The following is a 16,142-nucleotide window of genomic DNA, read 5'->3' on the forward strand; positions in this document are numbered from 1 at the left end:
AAAACAAAACAAAAAAATCCCCAAAATACAAAATCAACCGAAATGTGTTTTTAGGTGTTTTCAAGGTACAAAAACACATAATCTTAACTCTCCTCATAATATGAAACCATTTGACACAAAAATTAATTATTTTGATGACCAAAATTTTCCGCAACAACAACTTTCTCTCTCTAAGTTGAAATTTAGCGGCCCCCTCTCTCCTCCATAAAAAAAGGACTAAACGAAGAGGAAAATGAATATCGGTAACAAAATGTAATTTTTAAAAATTATAGAGACCGATTACCTTATAGCTTAAAATAATGGGGAAATAAAATGGACCTTGCAAATAAATTGTAGAGTCACCACCTATTTTACTTGTGTTTTTCACTTCAATCCCCTATCATTTAATTCAACCCTTACTCTAAAAAAATATGCAATTGGGCTCTAATCTGAGCTTAAAAGGATTCAATTGTGCATAAAAAAAAAGTTCAAGAATCAAATTTAGAATTTTCAAAAAATTTACTATTGAAATCTATGGTGAAATGTGAGAAAATGAACCGTGAATTCACCACAGTAAAACTGCTTGCTCTTTTAGTTTATACTAGATGATTGTTCACACTATATTGCGGGGTAGATCAATTTTTTTAATGTAAAAAATTATCTAGGTGTCACTAACATCTTTTTTAGTAGAAAAAGATTTAAATCATGTGGGGATTAACCTAATGTAACTTGGTCAACTTAAAGGGTTTAGAGACAACCCGGACTACTGATAAAATCATATTTTCACTAAAAATATTTTTGTGACGACATATATTTTTTAAAAAAATATTAAGACAAAAACATATGTTATTGATCCAATCAACCCGGCTTAACTTGCAAGTTCAAGACTTGAAAGTCTTGATTTTATGTGGTTGAGGTTTATAATTTTTACATAATTTTTTTTTCTAATGTTTTTCTTTGGATTTTGAAAATAATATAAAAACTTAAAAAGAATCTGGCATGAATGAAAAAAAACCAACAAAAAAGGTGTACTCTATTTTTTTACTTTTCAAAACAAATTAAAATATTTTCTAATGCAAATAAAAAATGGAATAAATAATATCTAGCAATAGATACATAAAGATTTGACCAAGATTTTTTAACAATGTTTTTAATTTTTAATATATTTTAAAATAATTTTATTTTTTAAAACTGAAACCATTAAGAAACTTACATGTGTCCCTTTATTTTGAAAACTCAGAATCAATAGAAAATTAGGTTGATTATAGATGGTGGACCTTTGGTGCTAATATACCCAATGATAAGGATTCAATTGCCTAACTATAAGGTTTTCTTTATTAAAAATCGATACTATTATCAAACCCTAAAATATGTCATAAGCCCCCCCTATCAGCTGGGGTGGGTCCAATCGTCCTTTTCAGGATCAAGAAACACCTATAATATGAAAATGACCCCAGAAAGTGTTAGATCCACACTCTCCATTTAATTCATAAAGCAAACCATGCCCCTTTCATTTCCTATCATGGCTAGTTGCCTGCTCAACCATCTTGCATTATCCTATTAGAATCTTCCACCCAAATTGAAGTGTCGCTAACACCACCGCCTGTAATGCCACCATCTCAATTTACGTCAAAATACTTGTAATTTAGGTCACTTCACTAATCATATCAGATGTGTTCTTGCAGCCATGTTTGTACACATACCATGGTAGCTGGTGGACTAGATTTTCTTTTCTCTTAATTAGCCACTGCACTTTAGACCTCTTTTGGTGGTGGCTCCTCATCTTGCATTTGTAATCTAACTTGCTGGCCTGCAATGCATACCAAAACCGATATGTTGAAGCACAGCATCACATGCACATTTTTGTATTTCAGACATCAGATGCGAAAGTTTATTTATACCATTAAATTTGAATACGGTAATAAAATTTATTATTTTAATAGCTGCTGGCATTACTATGCGGAATTGACAATTATGAAGGGGGTTGGGCAGTCCCTGTCTCCCGAGCCTCGAGAAACCGAATCATATTATGAAAATGATATCCAGAGCATTGCCTTTTCTTTTCTTTTTTTTTCTTTTTTTAAAAAGAAGTTTAAATCTTAAGGTTAACATGTAGAAAAATTTATCAATGTGGAGATGCATCTTAATATTATCGAAAACAAATTTAGTTTCAATTTACAATTAAAATAATCTGAAAATACTCTTAACATTATAAATAATATGAAAAGCCAAGGACACTCTAACTGTTATAATTACTGCATAAATGACAGACAATGTGGAATTTTCTCAGACCAAATTAGTAAATTACCCTCTCCTCTTTATATATATATATATAAAAAACTACAGGTTTTACTAAGTTGAGGGTGTCACGGAGCGCATACGGTGTCGTGCGATGGCGGCAGGTTCGCTTTTTGAGATGTGTGTGAAGAGAGGTTTTGAATATAATCATAAAATTATAATTATAAGGTTCAGAAATCACCGCCTACTATTTAAGGTTACTAGGAAACCTATAGTCTGCGAGAGTCCATGTAAGGGATTGGTTGTACAAGGAGAAGACACATCACCCCAATGAACCCTACATGAGGTAAGTTGCATTGTTGTTTGATTTTTTTTTCTATGTCAAGTTTATATTTGTTGGTCTCATCTAAGATTCAAAGTAGATTTTCTCTTTGTGAGGAAGTCTCTACCTTATCGACTTAAATCCTAATCATTTTAAGGTCTAAATTTTAACAACGCATTTACTTTGCACTTTGTATCTTTAATACTTGAGGGTATACTTTACAGTGTAATTTTATACCCCAAGTATTAAAGTCTACATCTAAATCCTAGCATTATAGATATTAATTAAACAAAATAATTGTTGAAGGATTTTGATATTTTGGCCAAACTCTGATGGATAATAATAAACTAGTTACGATATTCATTTTTGTATTTTTTTAAACATGATAAAAACTAGTTTGGGTTAAGAAATTAGCTTGGAAAAGTTTGCATTATTCGAGTTATCGGGTGGTTATGTAAATATGAAATAATGATCTAATATAGATGTGAAAATTTTGCATGAAATCATATAATGATGCTTGCTAGTTGATAAGAAAACATTGAAAAGGGAATGAATGATATTAAATGATGGTCTTGTGTGGAGCAAGAGAAGCATCGACTGTAGGACCCTACGCTAGCAAAACGGGACCACTAGGAGAAACAGGTAGGTGTTTACCACCTCATCTCTTAATATTTTGAAGAATTTAATACATTTTGAAATTTTATTTGTTTATGTTGTATGTTGATTTACAATAGTAAATTATGAGAAATTTGAGAGTGGAAACAGGATTAAACATGACGGTTTGTGTAATGAGTGTCGCCGGGAAAAAATAATTGTATAAGGTTACTATGCTTGTTATCCTAAATTCTAAGGACAACTTGGATTGATATAAAAGCTGACCACATGGGTGGGTGCAATTCTAGTACATAGTCGGCCACCAGGGGGTGGGGGGCAAATTATAGTCATAGCCGGGCCATATGAAGAGCAAAGAAGGAAAGGGGGAAATTATGGTTTTCTTATTGAATTTATTATAATTTGTTTTTTATGTGAAAGTGTGTGTGAATCGAAGAAATTAGCATGAAAGGAATGAGAGAACTCTTGGTTCCTTAAGGCCATACTTTCGGCCAATTATACATCAAAGGAGAAGGATGTTAATTTTGACATATTTAGCTTGATGACTTGTGTTTAATTGTGTTTGATTTTTTATGTTAAGAGGGAAGATTGAAATAAATAGAGTAAATTAGCTCTTAAAAGATATTTTTGACACTTTTATATGTATGTGATATGGCTAGGGGTTGAGATAAAAGAGGGAAAGTTGAATTGTGGATGTTGTGTTTAAATGGAAAGGTTGACAAATCTAGACAGATTCATCTCCTGACTTTCAGAGAGAATTTGAGTAGAAGGATGAGGGAATTAGGATCTAGTTCCTGCATAGGAATTGTAATTTTTAATGTTTACTAACTAAAGAAATTAGTCTTACTCAATTTGGAGCTATGGAACTCTAGTTATGGGTCACCAACCAAGATTGGGTCATGATAGACCTTATATGGCAGTATGTCTGATTCGTTGATGAGTAATTTTGTGTGTCTTGGGGGTAGAACTTGGTTCTCGTCCCTTCAAAGGACTTGTATCCCCGTGTTTTAACTTTCCAACAAGATAAACTGTGCTTCAAACAGAGTCCTAAAACTCCAGATATAGTCAGAAATCTGAGGAGAGGTCAAAATACATCCTCTGCTGGCAGGTTTGGAAAGTCTCTAAAACGACTATCTAGACATGTTAAGGGTGAAAATTGGGTCCTTTCCCTTCAGGGAACATGTGATATTACATCTTGGCTTCCAAAAGAAAGGAGACATGTTCAAAATGGAAATTTGTAATGATAACTATAGTCGAACAAAGAATGACAATATTAATAGGTGAAATAAGAAAAACGTAAAATATAAATAAATGAATAATTAAAAGAAAGATCTATATTGGTTGTTAATATGGTTATTATGAAATGTATCCTTGAATGAGGATAATTTATGAGATATACCTGTGATTTCAGGAAGGACAACAGGTGTGATGCAGCACCAACAGCAGCAGCAATAGGGGAGCACGAGTAGGAGCTTCTAATGTAGTAGGTGATCTGCACATATGCTTTCTAGTTAAATTCCATGATTTAATATGTTATTAATGTGAAATATGAATTATTGAATGTTGGATATTATATGAAAGAATGTAAGTTTACCTAATGATGTTGTTATTTCCGATAATATCCCAAATGTATATATGTTCAAGGTGAATAGTCTTTCGTGTGAATTGTCAAGTGATGGAAGTATCATTGACATAGAAAATGTGAGAATTGTGATATATGGCATGGACTAGTATACATTTAGTGTATGTTAGGATCCCGGGTAAGGGGATCAGCATGCTTCGATGCCTATGGGGCATGGACTAGCATACATTTAGTGTATGTTAGGATCTCGGGTAAGGGGATCACTATGTATCAGCTAACATATATTTAGTGTATGTTAGGATCATGGGTAAGGGGATCACCATGCATTGATGCCTATGGGGCATGGATTGACATACATTTAGTGTATGTTAGGATCTCGGTTAAGGGGATCACCATGTATCGGCTAGTATACATTTAATGTATATTAGGATATGGGTAAGGGGATCACCATGCATCGATGCCTATAGGGCATGAACTAACATATATTTAGTATATATGTTAGGATCCCAGGTAAGGGATCACCAAGCATCGACGAACATACATTTAATGTATATTAGGGTCCCGAGTGAAGGGATCGTTATGCATCGACATCTACGGGGTGATGATGACACCGATGAAATTGGTATCAGCAACGTGTTAGACGGAAATAGTTGTGGTTGATTTTATGGAATCTTGATGGAAGATGAAATAGTTTTAGTAGTTGAATGAGAAAGAGTTCCAATGAAAACAAAAAGGGAGAAGTGTATAAAATATGAATACAAGTTTGCCTTTTTAAATTATTAGATATTTGTGTTACTATACTTATTGTGATATTCATGTTTCAATAATATGCATTTTGTTTCAAGACCATCGCATTCACGACAGGAGTAAATCTTAGCTTTTGTTCACTTTTTGTTATATAGTTCTAAGGAGTATATCCTTATATTTTGTAATATTAAAACATTTATATAACTTAATTTGTTTAACTTATGTTTACACTTGAATAGATGAACTTAACTCTGAAATTCATATAATCATGTTTCATATATGCGTGTTTATCTCATTTATTCTTCTATAATGATATTTATTGTTCGATGTATGTTATAAATATTATGGTTGTGATAATGATGATGTTGTGGGATTAAGATCTAGAATGATTTGGTCGTGATTGAGTTATGAGAAATGGGATATTTGAGTTATGTATGTTATAACAGGTTATATGTTGATAATTTGAAACCTCCTAGAAATGGGATATTTGAGTTATGTATGTTATAACAGGTTATATGTTGATAATTTGAGACCTCCTAGTATAAGGAAGACTCTGCCAAAATTTTGATAGACTTTTATGTGAAAACTATTAAAAAAAAATTACCTGAATTTTCACATATGTGATTGTGGAAAATTCTAAGATGTTACATTCTTTGTCCAAATAATTCATGATTTCCTTTTTGGATTAGGAAACACAAAATACTTGACAAAACAATCTCAGTGTTACTGAATTACTTTCTTGCTGAAATCCATAGTCCTCAATCCCATCTTGAATTTGAATCAAATTTATTAAGGCTTGTTCTTGTTAGGTTATTGCTCTTTTGTAGTTCACCTTGGCTTATGTGTCTTGCAAAATCTCATTAAATGCTTCCTTGAAATTCTTTACCCTAGCCCTATTGATTGAGTCTACTAGAACTAATAATAGATCCTTTAGTGTGGGTTGAATTGCATCATCCCCTCTATCTTTAAAAAGATTCGAATAATCACCTATATCAATCATAGATAGATTGAATATATTAAAGTAGCACTAGCTACATATCCACTTAAAAGATCCATTTCATAAGCATTATAATTGATCTTCTGGTTCAATTCCTGGTTCAATTCTCACCAATTTCCTTTCTTTATTGGTTTTATATGCATATTGTTCATTCTTCTTCTCTATGTGTTGTCGTACCTTAGCATGCAAATCTTTCACCACTTATGCTTTTCTATTACCATTAAGACAAACCCTTTCATCAACAGGTAAATAAATCAAATTTAATGGTGTTAAAGGATTAAAGCCATAAATAATCTTAAATGATGAAAATTCAATAATAGAATGCAGACTATGATTATATGCCAATTCAATAAATGACAGACAATTCCTAATTTTTTGAGTTCTTTTAGATAACAAATCTTTATAATTGAGTTAAAGTCTTATTCATTACTTCAATTTGTCTATCAGTTTGTGGATGATAAGTGGTAGAAAACAACAACTTAGTACCCATTTTTCTTTATAATACCTTCCAAAAGTAACTTAAAAATTTAACATCTCAATCTGACATAATGCTTCTAGGAACACTATATAGTCGAACAATTTCCTTAAAGAAAAGATTCGTTATGTTTTATTTATCATTGAGTTTATTACAAGATATAAGATGAACCATATTAGAAAACCTATAAACAACTACAAAAATTGAATCCTTACCATTCTTTAACCTAGGCAACCCTAAAACAAAATTCATAGAAATATTAACCCAACGTTCCTTAGGTATAGGTAAAGGTGTATGTAAACCATTATGCATGACCCTAGACTTAGCTTGCTTACATGTAATGCATTTATCATATATTCTTTGCAAATCTCTTTTCATATTAGATTAAAAAAATATTCATACAATACATCTAAAGTTTTAGCAATTCCAAAATGCCCTATTAATCACCCTCCATAAGCTTCCCTTATAAGCAATTCACGTATAAAACAATTAGGCACACATAGTTTATTTTCCTTAAACAAAAATCCACGATGCCTAAAAAACTTCTCTTTAGCCAAAACTTCACAGGCCTCATATATGGTGCAAAAATTAACATCATCATGATACAATTCATTTATATATTAGTAATCTTTGCTTGTGCCCTTATAACTCTTATTTGTTTCTTAAAACTTAGATTTGATGTTTGCTATCTCAGTATATTGTCAGATTATTATGAATAATTCGATCTACAAGGATATTACTAGAAAAACAAGATAAGTAGAAGTCAAGGGAATCAATAACTTGTATTCATTAGTTGACTAATTATGTTTATGTAATAAGATATAATTATGAATGCAAGAAGTATAATGTATGAGATCATGAGAGATAAAAATATGATAAATGATTTAGGGTGTTGTATATTGTATTTACTTTATATTCTATTATTGAAAAAGCAATATATTCCTAACATATGTATAAAAATTAAGCTCTCAAAGTGTTTCTAATCAAACAACCTATTTGTTAAGTACGAATGTTGCATAATTAATGAGCGAGTTAACCCTATCATGTGTAAGTGAGAGATGAAGGAAAAAATGAATTTGGGTCACCCATGATGGGTTAACCCAATTCATATTGATATTATTTATATTACTAAGGTAATATAAAGGAAAAAGATAAAGAGTTATATCTATCCTGACAATAATAGCTAAAGGTTGTAATTCTTCATCCTTATAAATATATTTGTTAACAATAACATGCATTACAAAGAAAACAAAATAAGAAAAAGGTATGGAGAAAAGATAAATAGAAAAAGGGACTCTCAAAAGAAAACTATATGTTAATTTTCAAAAGAATCATTTCTACAAACAAGATACACTTAGGACAATAAATAACAAGCATGATTCTTTATTATTTGATGTTATTATACTTAGACTAGTGATACAAGTTTCCTGAGGTATGTTAATATGTTTTTTCCTTACTATATATATATATTTTAATCTTTTTCAAACAGATGAAATTTCTATTTCTACATTTATTATGCATTAATGTCATTATGTTGAGTGCCCTGCTACATACATAAACTCGAGAAAAAAACAATTTGCCTTTTATTGGCAATTATATATATATATATAGGTGTGTGTGCGCGCGCGCGCGCGCGTGTGAGAGAGAGAGAGAAAGAGAGAGGAAAGAGAGAGTGGATGTCAATCTATATGTATATAAGTAACTAACCCTAACCTAATGCCTATATTCGAAACACAAATAAAAGTATAAAAGATGTCACAGAACTTGGTTAATTCTTCGATAAATCAGGGTAATTCTATGAAAAATCAAGAGTATAAGCAAACTTTCACACATAAGTTTTATTGATATATAATCAATTCATTTCTTATTTAAAAACAAATTAGCCAAAACTATTAAGAAATAGAATATTGATGCAAAATGCTTTTAGAACTTTTTCAAAAATAACCCAACAAAACATACCTAAATAACCTAAAATCAAGATATGACACTAACATATCACAAGAATCAAATTTTTTAGATTTGATGAAAACCTTAATTTGTGGCTTACCCTAGTTTTTTATCCCTCTTTTTTTTTAAGTATAAACAATCATATTGCAAATAATATTCTCTTTTTTATACTATGCCTTAAGTTTGTATGGAATTACAACAACGATGAAATAACACGGAAACTAAAAGATAAAGGGATATAACTTGATTTTAGAGTTTTGTTTTGATATCAACTGATGCGAACCCATAGAGTAAAGACACTTGAACCAACAACAAAGTAGATGAAAAACCCGGAAAGCTAAAAATCAGATTGTGAAAATAACCTTGATCGAAAGATTACCTAAATCAAAGAACCTAAATTATTGGAATGAACTTGGATTTGTTAATTATATGAAACCATAACCACAAGTATAGGAAGAACACCACAAAGTCAATTATACTTTGATAAGTTTGATTTAATTTTTTTATAAACAAAGAGATAAAAGTTGCTCTCAAGTAAACACACTGATTTTATTTAAATAAAAAGGCTCTTATTATTTTCACTCTTCCTCACATCCTCACATGGTTGCTTTGAACTTTTGACTTTATTTTTTCAATCTCGATTGATCTTCATAAACTTGTTTAGGTAACAATAGTATAAGTTTCAAAGTTTTCCAATCCTTTTCAAGACAATATATGTTCTTAAATCTATCATGCCTGACCTTCCTATCAAATTGCCAAGGACACCCCCATAAGTAAATGAGTAACATTCATAGTAACTACATCACACATTACCTCATCCTTATACTTTCCAACCAAAAAAGAAATCAAAACCTATTTAACAACTCTTATTTCATCATATTCATTTAAACATTAAAGTTTATAAGGTTATTCATGCTCAATATTGTTCAGATTCAATCTTCTAACAAGAATAGCACTAGCAATAATAACACAACTATTACTATCAATAATCATACTACATACCTTGTTACTTATTTGGCATCTAGTATGGAAGATGGTTGGTTGCTCCACATCATCATCTTTAAGTGGTGGCATCTCATCCTGTTCCAATTTATCACTTTTGGATTTAATCTCCTATGCTCTCTCATAATCATAACCCCTTTTTTAAAACATTGTGAAGCTATATGCCCATTCTCCAAACACCTAAAATATTTAATATCGTAGTTATGATTAGTTAGAGTTTTGGATTTACCTTAGGCAATAGTGACTAAATATTTCTTTATGGTTTTCAATTTAGTTTCCCATGGTATTCGACTTTAATAGGGCAACCTCTTCTTTTTTATAATTCACCCTTTAAATAAAAAAAAAACTTAAATTACTTATTGGCATATACTATCCTTTATTTTCAATTGTCTCTTTACTTTGGTATCCATATGAACCATATCATTTATTTCAATATGTTGTTGCAAATCAACCATATTAGTTATCTCTTTATTTAAACCATTAAAAAACCTTGCCATTGTAGACTCTATATCCTCCATAACATTAGCTTTAATTATGAAAATCTCTATATTCTTATGGTAATCCTCCATACTCTTAGACCTTTGAGTCAAACTCTATAATATTTGAAATAGTTCTTTGTAATAATTTCCAAGAACAAATCTCTTTCTCATGATTGCTTTCAATTTATCTCAAATCTATAGGTCTCTCTCTATTCCTTCCTTTACCTAAAACAATTTGATCCCACCAAATAATAGAATACTTAGTAAACTCAATAATAACAAGTTTTACTTTCTTTTACTTTTATAGTATCAATGTAGAAATTGTTGAAATTCCTAAAATAAGGCCAAAACAATTAGCCTTGTTTAAATAGAAAATGTAGTCGACTTTTGCATCCCTTAGTGAATTAGGATGTGTAGCCAACGTAGACATCCTTGAAATAAAAGAAAGAATTATTTACTTGTCTCTTTGCTAATTAACAAAAGTTGTCGACTTTGGTTTCTTAGCACATATGAAAACTTTGCAAAATAATTAACTCCGAAGTTGTTTTCTATGTATCCTTGTAAAATATCCTAAACACAAGTTGTCATGCTCCCTATTGCTATCCAAATTGTCAAATGTCTTAGGATCATGTATTAGCCCCTACCTTTGAATGAATCTAATTAATTAAGATTTAACATCACTTATAAAAGTCTTGAAGCTTTCCTTAGCTCATATATTATAAATTAACATATTGAATATCTCTTTAATCTTTTTAGTCATTAACTTTATAATTGATCCAATTAGCAATTATAATGGATCATTTGATATAGTTAGCTGATTCTCATCAAAAAACTTATTGAAAAATATTGAAAAAATAGATTTGTCTACTTTTAAATATTGTGTAGCTAGAAAAACAATAAGAAAACCATTTTCATTTAATAAAAATTAATTATTTTCTTAATTTACCTCTTAGAGTCTATTTTCTATCGATAAATATTGTAAATTAATTTAAAATATTAATTTATATGTATATTTTATATATTAATTATAGAAGTCAGATTATTAATTAATTAAAATGTACCAACAATTTTCATTCAGCCTATCAGTCAATGCAAATTCTGAAGGTATGACAAGATCTGCTTACTGGGGTGGAGTGGGCAGATTGCATGGGAGAGGTTTGATCTCGAAAATTTCATGTAAAAAAGTAAAATACCAAAATACAGTCACTAATTATTCACCACAAAATAAAATTAAGAAAAAGACAAAAAGAAGCATCAGTACATCATCCATCTTTCTCCTTGTTGCTTAGCATAGCTTTTTTGGTTCTCTCATTAGTGAACTTAATCTAGGAACTTTGAAAAGCTTGCATACAATGAACATAAACTGTTATTGATTTGTTTTCACAGTTCAGAAATCTGGGTCGTGCCCATCTACTCTTGATATGTTTCTGCATTCTTCAAATTAACTAGCCGATCGAGCAAGCTAGCTTCTCTAGTTGGTTTTCAAATGAGTATAAAAAGGATCCTGAATCGTCTCTAGTTAAACAAAAAATCTTGGGAAACGAAAGCAGCCCATGCATCCTGTAACCAAATTCAGAAACAAGAATAATATTCAGATTTTCGGTGTTCTTGAAACTAGTATTCATGAAATAACAACATATATAAACTAGTCCATTGTCTTAAAAACTTTTGGTTGCTGTATCCTCTTCTGATCTCGGTTCCAGCCAGGTCAAAACATTGTAATAAATATACATGAAGTACGTAACAGCTAAATTAGAGAATATGTCTATTACGGGATGTAGTGTTGATAGCAGCAGACGGATATTAGTTTCCCTGCCAGCTGACCACAACCTAATGTCTTCATCCAATAGCTCCATCTCCATCTGTGTATATATATAATAGAAAAAGAAACAGAAGCATCCATCAAAAATCTCATAACTAATTCCCAAATTAGTTAATTTTGCACTGCTGGGATGTTATTATACTCTTTCAAGTAAATGTTTATTGTTGACAATATTAGACATTGTTAGTTCAGGAGCTTAATATTTTCTGATTGTTCTACTTCTTCTCTTCTGGATTTATATAGTTCTTCTTCCTGCAAAGTAAAAGGGGAAATATACCACTGAATTACACTTATTCCCACATTAAAATTTTGATTTCTCTCCTCATCAGAACAATATTAATATTCGGAAAATAACACAAATGAATTATTCAGAAGTAGTAGTGTCTCTCTCGATTCATTGTTAAAATAGGGTATCCTTAGAATGTGAAATCTCTAAGTTTAAAACTATGAGATGAACTAGAACATTGGGGAACTTGGTTCTACAATACCTTGGAAGGTTTAATGATATACCTACGATCTAGCTACAATGCCATCGATGCTAAATGTCTTTAATTTTGACAATACAGCAAACGATCCAGCACATACCAAAGCTGACTAGTCTGTTGCAAGACGGCAGTGATCGATATCTAGTTTGTCGAACTGATATATACACTATTCTAAGAGCTATACAAATATTTCATCATTCTATCACAATCCATTTGTTAATGCTTTGGGGGGGAAACAAGTGGTTTACCTTAGTCAATTGCCTTGTTCCATGTCCATCTATTAGATGCCCAACAAAATCATGCATATTAGGCCTTTCTGTATGATTTCGATGACAAAGAGAAAGAACGTGTAAATTATAATAACGAATTCTCAATCAAATCTCAGAGAAACTGCCAAAACATTTTCATGCTGTCTGCCAAAAAGATAGTGACTGGGATTTCTCCTTAGCCCATGCAATTGCTTCATTAATAGAAACTGCTTCGCCAGTTCCCTCTTGGTGATTAGAATTGTTCTCGATAACGTAAGAACTCATTACTTCATCTTCATCCTGTTCCATTTCTTCTTCTAGCATTGTATTACACTGCACACCAACTTTTGCCGCCTCTGGTTCATGACATAGTGAAGAGACGGGAGTTGAGTTCTAAATCATCCAAAGAAACTCTGAGGCATCGGTATGAATGGGGTTCAAGATCACTAATTGTTTCTGGGGATGAGACCTGCCGTGAAACTTCAAAGCAGGAGGAGTTTCTGAGATTCTCATTAATGTATTCATCTTCCATGTAATATGAGTCAGCATGATTGCATGAAAAAGATGGCATGTTCCATTGTCTCGCAGATGGTTGTTCTTCAGGTCTCATTGTGTTTGAGTTCCATCTGTAAGGCACATTGATTGGCCTATATAGATCAGATGAAAATATTAGCATTCTTCATTAAGAAATCCAGATAATGTTTATCTACCAAGAAGCCTAGAATAAAATTTGTTAACCAAGAAACATAATAATGTTTTTCATATGAAAACACTTAATTATATAACTTTTACTCAATATTATTAAATAGTCTATATTTTTTTTAGATAAGCATACCCTTAGATGATCATTCTATTCTCCAACTAAAAAATAAAATTATTTTCTTATATATATAAAGTTAGATAAATAATCTAATCATAATGTTAAATAAATAAAGTTAGATAACTAATTATAAAACTCTCACTTATTATTATTAAATATTTTTTATAAAGTTATATATATATAGGAAATATTGTGTCTTTTTTACTCTACTCTCACGTAGCTAAACTGATCTTCTTTTAAAACTAAAGTTATGATACCTTTATGATTTAGATTAATTAGACGGGGATATAAATGCCACTTTATAACAAATAAATAAAAAACCACCTAAACCAATCATTTGGAGGAAACGCAGCAAACAATAAACTACAATATATGCATATTTGCAATGATAAATCGTGAGGATCATCTTAGTGTTTGTTTGTTAATCTGGCTTAAGATGTTTTTTTTTAAAAAAAATTAATTGAAAATATATTAAAATAATTTATTTTTATTTTTAATATTAATACATCAAAATAATAATAAAAAATACTTCAAAAAACATCAATTTAATGTTTTTTAGGTAAAAAATACTACCAGAAAATTAAAAAATACAAAAAGAATATATATATATATATATATATATATATATATATAAAGAAGACAATCTTAGAAAAAAAAACACATAAAACCCAAAAAAAAGGGAAAAACAAAAATAAAACATGTAAAAAAAACAAAACAAAAACAAAACAAAATATAAAAAAAATTACATTACTTTCCCCATATGTTTTAGAGCATTACTTAATACTTAATGTTACATTAACATAAAGAAAGAAAGGAAGCTTGTGAATTCAATGTGTCTATAAAAAAAAATGGAGAAATTAATTTTATTTATTTAACTCGAGGCACCATTTTAGATAATTTTCATATCACCCTATACTTGAACCTAAGAATACATTCTTTTTCTTTTTGTGTATTTAAAGAAATTTAATACATTTCTATGCTGGTTTTAAAATTTATTTATTTATTTATTTATTAAAATTACTTAATTAATTTTTTCAAAGTAAAAATGGAGAACTAGTCTTTTTTTTCTTACATAAAATGATTGAAAACAAAAAAAAAATCAATTAAAAGAGTGAGAACTAAAATTGATATAAAAAAAAACTAACAAAATCAAACAACGAAGATGAAATCAAAAATAAAATCCAATTAGAAACAAACATTATAAATAAACCAATTAAAATAAAAACAAAACAAAACAAAGACTGAATCAAAAGAAATTGAAGGGCTAATATAATTTTTTTTCATGGTCAGCATACAATCCGAAGAAAAAGAAAGAAAAATAAAGAAAAGCCAACTAGCGTCAAATCAGACCTCACTATTATACATGTGACACCCAGAGAAGAAGAGGACATTGAGACACATCAAATGATATGGTGGAAGTTTGATTTCAATCATCGTCATCGGATGCACATGCCACCCAAAGACAGCGGAGCGACTAATGTGATGACACATGCCACGTACACTTCAACAACCTTTTTTTATGTGCATAAAACCAAAAATGCTCCAATGACTAAACAATAATAATAAAAAAAATTTATGAAATTACATCTAAGCCCTTGAAGTCAAAGCTAAAAAAAAATTAAATGGCAAGGGGAATGGAGTAACTCAATTATTCATAAAATTATATATAAAACAAAAACAAAAATGCCTTTGGAAGTAAATAACAATAACAAAAAAAAACCATTAAAAAATGACAATTAAGCCCCTGAAGCCAAGACTAGCAAATTTGCATAATAAAGGTACATGCGTGATTCAATTGTTCATGATAAAATTAAAATTATCATACGGTCCATGGACCAAAGATTCTAATTGCTTACTCTCAAAAAGCAATACGGTAATTGTAATGTTATAAAAACAAAGACAATGTTGTCCTCAAACAAATCAAGAATGATATGTTGATCGTGTGTGAAGATCATCCTACCTCTTAAATAAAACTTTATACATTAAAGGATAAATGGTAAAAAGATGATTTCACTGTAGCTCTAGACACATTTAAATGTGGATTTTACACACACACACATATATATATATATATATATATATATATATATATATATATATATAATCCATAACATTGTTGTTTTTTCTGTTACGATTAAAAATTTATTTAAAATAGTACCCGCAGCGTAGCGCGGGTGGAAAGAGGGGACTAGTTGATTGTTCCATGGGAGCAAAAGCGGGAGTTCATTTTGCAATTAGCCTCTGACAGTAGTGGTTGATGGAACCTATATGGCTGACTGGGCTGGGCCACTAAGACAATGGCTGTCTCTCCGGCGACGAGCTCTCTCTCCGGCGAGAAGCATTGAATCTTGGGTGGGGACAGGAGGAGTGAAAATCAATGGCTGCAG

Source organism: Populus nigra, chromosome 7 (assembly GCF_951802175.1).
Source record: "Populus nigra chromosome 7, ddPopNigr1.1, whole genome shotgun sequence".
NCBI classification, from domain to species: Eukaryota; Viridiplantae; Streptophyta; class Magnoliopsida; order Malpighiales; family Salicaceae; genus Populus; species Populus nigra.